This window comes from Vulpes lagopus, chromosome 20 (assembly GCF_018345385.1).
Source record: "Vulpes lagopus strain Blue_001 chromosome 20, ASM1834538v1, whole genome shotgun sequence".
Lineage (NCBI taxonomy): Eukaryota > Metazoa > Chordata > Mammalia > Carnivora > Canidae > Vulpes > Vulpes lagopus.
In genome coordinates, this window is record NC_054843.1 from 16,649,151 (window position 1) to 16,656,959 (window position 7,809).

The following is a 7,809-nucleotide window of genomic DNA, read 5'->3' on the forward strand; positions in this document are numbered from 1 at the left end:
TTAGAAGGAATTGAGTTATACACTGTGAGGGCTTACTACTCAAGTGTAAAGTTATTAAGGCAGACAGTCAAGAAGGAAAGACCATGAGTGGTTTCCTGCCTGTGGGTACAGGCCAAGCCTTATTGTCCATAGACAGGAAAGGATGGACACAAAAGAGCTAGAACTCACAAGCATGAACTGGAACTTTCTGTCCAGAAGGTGGAAACTTTTTCTTCCCCACAGAAGGCCTAAATCCTTTTAAAAAGACTTTCCACATGATTAAATTAGATACCCCAAGGGCTACCTTGTTAATTTTACATCAGTTGATTATGGACTTTAATTAATCTACAAAAATCATTCAAACAGCAGTAAGATTGGTGTTTGCTCAGTAACTGGGAAGAACTGTGCTAATGCCACAATGGCACCTTTACTTCCAATCCTCTACCAACCAACATGAGACCTCTGCTCCCAGGACACCCTATCCTGAAGCATACTAGAAGAATTCTTTGAAATATAGTTTTAGTCCGACCCCAGTTGCTAAGTCATAAAGACATCAAAGGGAGAAGGAAGAAAAGCAGAGATACCGATTATACAGTGTCACAATAATCAAGAGATTCTGGTAGCAGATTGGAAAATGTTAGAAGAAAGAAGGGTCAGGGATAGGCTGAAATAGGAATGTGAATCTTGAAGATCTCAAGACCTCTATGTTGCAGACCAGAAAGGGAAGATGGGGATCATGCCATGAGCCTAGAGAATTCTGGGGCCCCAGAATTGAAGGCTTAGGACAAAGATGATCCTTGTATTCTCTGGTTTCTCATAGTAGGAAGCTTCTTGGAACTTCCCTCACTTCTCTCCAACAAGACTTTCAGCCTTAGGCTTTAGCGTGAATTCCTGGTTCCAGTGCATTTAGGGTCAACTAGCACAATGCTTTGTACATAGCTTTAAGTAACTATCAGTTACCAAGACTGCCTTCAAGTTATCAAATGGTTCTACTTAGGCTTTCCTTTCCAAGTAAGTTATTATTGGTTCACCTTCCACAGAAGGAGTCATATTTTTGTTTCTCTTTAAATAGGAACATTAAAACTTCTATAAAATTTGGGGGAGCTACGAGGTGTTAAGGTCATAGTTTCAGAGCCAATAAAATTTAATTTGAATCACAAGACTGCAGTTCTTTATAGCTGGGCAATCTGGATGACTTACTCTTCATATATATTATCTGTCACAGGATTCTTCTGAGGCAAGAGGGAATATTATTTATGAGCCTTCAATTTATTGTAGGCTCCCAAGTTGCTTGCTTGCTTGCTTCTTTTTTTTTCTCTTCCCCCCCTGAAATCAGGTGAGGAGAGACACTGTCAATGGCCCCTGGAGGTGCAGTTCCTACTCTCCTTTGTAGGACTGAAGAGGTGGCTCAATGAAGCTGAAGTTTTCAGTAGGAAAAAAAAAAGTGATTGTCCAGCTCCTGAAGTTCTTCTTTCTAATAAGTTACCTTTCTCATCTAGGAAGCTCACCTGTGACAAAGATTCTACTAAGGTTTCCTGTTCTCCAGTTTTTATAGATGAAGTGCCTTATGGAGTCAAGCTGCCTCTCACATTCCTTCTGGTGTGCTTAATCTGGTTATGCCCTGTCAGAACACATGTGACATTGTCAGGCAGCAAATTGTGCACTGCCTAGTACATCTCTGTTCATATGTTCTTGAGAAGTTCATTTCCATATGAACTTCCATATTGAACTATATGGCTCTAATGTTATCTGTGTGTGCATGAAACTCTGTGTGTGTGTGGGGGGGGGTCGTGCCTCTGTACAACATGGCACATGATTTCTTCTATTACTGTGATGACTATTGCTTCTATGTGTTTTGTAGACAACCTTTATTTCACTTTGATTTTAACTGACCATTTATTAAAAAAAAAAAACCTGTAATGACTTAAAGTGACATTTCATATATGGTAGGATGATTGGAAGGGAAATGAAACCATGTACAACTAATTATTGCATGTTATGATTTTCTAATCATTTTTATATGAATGCATGTAAAAGTTCAATAGTCTGATTTCTTTTTTAAAAATAGAGACACTTAGAGTCAGAAAGGTGGAATAATTTATCCACATGGAAACACTGCAATTTCTATCTGACTCCAGGCCTTTGTTCCTTCCAAGACACAGTATTCCCAACTGTAAGGAGAAGATATTTCTGCTTTATCAGTTTATCTCAGCCCCCCCCCGCCCCCGTAAAGAGCTTCTATACTACAATGCCCGTGAGTTTCTCCCATCTGTGCAACTTTTCTCTGTGGAAGTTCAGGGTAGGGCTGCAAATGATTTCATTATACACATTCCAGAATCTAAACCATATGGCTATATTCTATGTTTCTACAAACAGATCATGCTATCTCCACACACCAGTAGCAGGACATGTGTGATTACACACACAGTAGTTGTTACAGTGATGCCCTTACCCTCCACAAAGAAAACCATAACATGACATGATAGACATGTCTAGAAATCACATGTGACACCATCTACATTTTTTGCTCCTAATGTACAAGAAGAATTATAAAAATGTAGGTTTCGTGGGAAACTTTCAAATGCAAAGTATATTTATAATAAATTATACTAATATTTTTGTACAAGTGAATAAACGTTATGCTTAAAGAATGTTTCTATACCAATACCGTGCAATTTATGTTTTATATTTTATATTTTCATAAATGCTCAAAGTTTCTCTACTGCTGTGGCAGCTCAATGGGCTTCCTTAGGAAAAACAAATGCTGTGATGTCCTTTCAGTATATAATTTACTGCAGCATTCAAATTTGGAGTTCCCTGAATAAATACTCTCTAATGCCAGAAATATTTGTTAAAATTCTTTTAATCTTAACTAAGAAAAGGAAGAGGTCTTTTAAGAAAAAGTGAAAAACAGTTTTAATACCCACAAGGGTATTTAAGCAAAGGAAGAGGATTCTAGAAAGACCCAACCCTTGGTATGATTCACTCAGTGAATGAAACTTAACTGACCTCACCTGCAAAGGAGAAATGATAACTCAGATCCAGCAGTATCCATGATGGTTGCAAAGTAGAGAATTCTTCCAACAACATGATGTATATAATATATATGGATTTTTTTCTAAATACCCTGTTTAATGCCAGAGACAAGTTAATGGATATGGGAATAGATATTCTTGCTCAATGAAGAAGAGAAATCAACTTTTCTATGAAATATTTTTCATGAAAGTATGGAATATTACACTTATAGGTCAATGTGATGGAATGAAGAATTTATCCAATAGGTATTATAACAAATACACCAAATATTACCCTCTGTTGTTTGCCTAAAAAATATTATTTTTTCCAAGGACATGAGCAGACCAGATTTGAGTATACTTGAAAGTATTTTACCCTCAGGAAAATTTATTTGCAGCAATATTTACATGTTTAGATAATGAATAGATGATAAATACATGAACCCTGAATAAGTTTTTGCCTACTTAATAGTAAATTGTTCTTGATAATTTAATATTTTATTACTAATGATGCATTAGCAATAATTATTTAATACGCACTACTATTATAATATCATGTATTTGGTTAACATGCCATTTAACATTAAAGTGAAAATAAATATTTGGAAGTGAAATATTTAACCAGAAACTAATTCTATGAGTTCAACATTATTTTCTTGTGTGGATGTATATACATTTATAAAAAGACCTTGTATTTTAAATGGTCAAAATATTTTCAATGGTAATTTGATGACTTAATTGTAATAGGTTCCAAAGCATATGGATTACATTTCCCAGTTCCATTACAATCCCATTGGGTTTTTAAATAACGGGAAAAACCTCCTTAAAAAGAAAAAATAGAAAAGACCCAAAACATGTGAAATAACATGAACATTTCAACATATTCCATATTCAATAGGATTTGCCCTTCCCAAGTGTATAATTGACCTAAATCATAAAATTTCTGTTCAAGTACATATTTTCTTTTCATCACTGTGTTAAACATCATCTATTAGACACAACAGCACCCAGTAATTTTCTTTTCCATCATATTTTCTTTTTTTACATAACTCAATACTGAGTTGAAAGCAAAGTCACGTGAGAAATGGAGGAAATAGACACCTCAAACTCAGCCAATTAGGTGTTTGTTTGCTTGGCTTTGTTTGTTTTTTAATAACTACTAATGGGAAGAACTAACTAGATAAGAATTGTTGCTTATTTTTTATCCCTTTGTTCCAGTTTATGTGACTAAATCTAGGAAGTGTTTTTGTGAAGTATGATTGTGCAGAATGTACATTTTAGATTCATGCTAGGTAAAAAAGTAATACTCAAAAACTTGCTAAGTTTTACCTAATTTGCAAGGGTAATCATTGGAAATCTAATCATATTTACCACAGAATATTCTCTACAGTTAAAAATCTACCCAAGTTGCCAAAAATGTGAAGACTAACATGTCAAAATAGTCTTGCTTTTTGTAATTTTGAAGCAAATATGTTTATTTTACTTTGACACTGAGAGATGAACAATTCTCCTTTATCTTCACAACATTTCATCAGAGATAACTGTTGGCTAGACACAGAATTATCCAATTTGCTCTAGTTTGCTTTCTTAAAGCTTAAACCTCTATCTTATCAAATTCCATGTAATCTTTGCGATGCTCTCATTTTTCAATTTCCAAGTTAATTTCTTGTCATCTTTGATTTATCATTGTTCTTCTCCCCTGTCAGTAACTAGCTTCAAGCCCTGTCAATGTTCTGGACTCAAGGGTTTATTTCCTTTGCATTCTTCTGTCATTCTAGTCATTGTTTTATTCCTAGATTATCTCCTTAGAGCACAACTCAAGTGCCATGATTTACCCCCATTTTAGTCTTTACCCAAGATGTTTCTGATCCTCTGAAATCTTATGTCTTAAGCCTATCAAATAATTCAAATTGAATCATCTTTTAAGACCAAGCTTCTATCACTTATCATAACCCTAAGGATTAAGAGAAGCTGGAGTGAAATACTGCCATTTCACTTATTTTGGAAAACTTAAAATCATTTTTTTTTGTTTTGTTATCCTTTAAATTTTAATATCATTCTGACTAATTATAACGAATACATATTTAGGATTTGACATTCAACTCTCTTTTTTTAGTATTTTTTACAACCTCTGCTGTACAATTTGACAGAGTTCTGTCACTTAGAATTTTTGTTTTTAGCATAAAATTGACATATATGAAATAAACCCTGTTTAAAGGACTTCAAAATAAGTTTAAACAACCACATTTGTTGTCACAATACAACAAAGTTAGAGCTTAGGCTGGCCCAGATCAATATAAAACTGCTGCTACCACCTGAGAAATACTTTGCTTCTATCCTGCCCATATTATGATTTCCTAAATTAAGGATTTACCAAAGCTACTGCTAGTGGAAAGAATAATTAAAGATCTATTGTGTATGTCATCTAAATCTAAAGTGAAAAGAGAAAGGTTAAATACAAATCCTCTAGATTTCTACATTTGAGAGAAAACCTAAAATGTTTTTAAAAATGATCTCATAAAATTTTTACAGCTTTGTTAATATGTTCTATAACATGCTTCTAAAGTTGGGGACCCAGAACTCTGAGATCCAGTGATGGATTGTCAGGAATACTAACTGCTGAATATGTACGTCCTTGAACAATAGCCTCAAACTTGGTTACACAAATATCTAGAATTATGTGAACACAACTCCACAAATTCATTTCATTTTTTTAAAAGATTGTATTATTTACTCATGAGGGACAGAGAGAGAGAGAGAGAGAGAGAGAGAGAGAAAGGCAGAGACACAGGCAGAGGGAGAAGCGGGCTCCATGCAGGGAGCCTGACGTGGGACTCGATCTTGGGTCTCCAGGATCAGGCCCTGGGCCGAAGGTGGCGCTAAACCACTGAGCCACCCGGGCTGCCCCACAAATTCATTTCAAATTGGAAAACTATTCCAAATAGTTTATGAACTTTCTGAGCTTTTTACTATTTTGCTGAAGCAGAAGCACCTATCACTAGGACAATAATCACAGAGGAACAAGGCAAGGCAGACATTCTATTTAACAATGTCAACAAAGAAGGACTGGCGATAGCACCTCTCATCTGCCAAACATGTTTTTGTTTTGTTTTTTGTTTGTTTGTTTTTTTAAATGACATCTCTGCAAGAATCTCTGACAATGAGGTTGAATTATTTGGATAGTAGATTTCTTTTACTGATAAGATTCTCTGATCATTCCAAAATTTGTTTAAAAAGTATAGCAACACAAAAGGATCAAAACACACATACACACACACACCACATAAAGCTAAAAAGCATACATATTATTCATGTATGTGTTATTTCAACTACAATAGAAGTAGGGTTGTCTCCAGAACACAAACAATTGCTAGAATCTCTTCAAACAAATCCATAATGCAAATGAAAACATAAAAAATAAGAGGGTTTATTCAAAGATTAGGATATTCTTCAGAATACAATATGTAAAAATATGCTGTGTGTTATTGCATGCACGCATACACATGCTCTCACACTGGAAGTCCTCAAGAACCCTTGGGCAGTATGTGCAGACTTCACTGTATGGAAGTGTCAGCACTTGTGAATATATTCTGCTATAGAATGAAGGATAGAACTTGGGTCATTGATGAAACTGAGTGATGGATACAAACTAAGATGCATCAAATGAGTTTGATGTAGAAAGATGTCCAGAGAATACTTGTTAACAGAAAGGAAAGTGGTACAACTTCTTCCCTACCAAATTCTGATGAAAAAATGTAAGATATGCAGTATTTATGGAGCATTTATTATGAGTTAATTAGAACATGTTGAGTGGAAATGAATAGTGAATAAGTCAAAGGGATTTATAATCACAACTTGGAGCCTCGCTTCGAATACTGATGTTCGGCAAGACCAGTCCCAAAGGAAACAGAGGCAGGAGGAATATAAGTTGTCACTGTGATGAAATGAAATAGTTGCAACTGCAGATGGATTGTTAACTAATATTGACTCTTGCTCTGAAAGCTGTCAGAGCTTTGCTATGCAGCACTGAAACAGCTGGGAATGTTCTGTCAAGAAGCCACTGGAAGAAACATTCTAGTTGGGTTGAAATACAAAAGCTAGATATTGGCTGAGGACATAAGAGACAAGTTTGCTTCTGGGTCTGACAAAATGAAAACACCACTTTTTAGGTTTATTGTAAGAGATTTGCTTCTTTGATTTATTTAGCATTTGCAAGTTGTTTATTGCAAATTGCAAATAATTAACATTTATTAAGCACTTGCAAAGTGATAGGCACATTAGTATCTCAGCAACTGACAGATAACACACCAATCCTGCTTTTATGGAAATTGCAATCTAGAAAACAATGAGGTGATCTTTTAACATTTTCTATTAAAAATGGCAAAAAAAAGAGAGACTATACTATCAAGGATAACTTCTATAGTTTGTTATTAGAGAAGTTTCTCTGAACTTATAGAATACCCAAAACCATGAGGAGGAAGTAGAGTGTCCTTTCCTGAGTAGGAAGCTGGCTCTGGGTGTTGCTTCTGCAGCTGCCCTTTGCCATTGATGATCTTTCTTCCCTCCTTTGGAAGTGCAAGAGGGACGGGAAATCATCTCACTGGGGGGAAAAAGGGGGAGGGAGAGCCTCCTTGGTTAGGATAGGCTAACTGCTGTGAAATACACCTAAAGATTTAGGGGTTCAACTTATTTTTTAGGGGTTCAACTTAATGAAATTTCATATCTCCTTTCAATCTCAGACAAGTAGTTTGTGTAAGGGACTTGATTTCATCCATGGTGACATTCTTGCCCTGGACTCCTTTTATTTTTTTTATTT

General features: G+C 35.3%; 1 non-coding gene across 1 annotated transcript; it reads left to right on the top strand.

The window, feature by feature from the left end:
* The first annotated feature begins 7,385 nt into the window (after nt 1-7,385).
* On the top strand, nt 7,386-7,598 carry LOC121479593. Its single transcript, XR_005984756.1, has one exon. It is a non-coding gene; the product is annotated as a small nucleolar RNA U3 (small nucleolar RNA).
* The last annotated feature ends 211 nt before the right edge of the window (nt 7,599-7,809 follow it).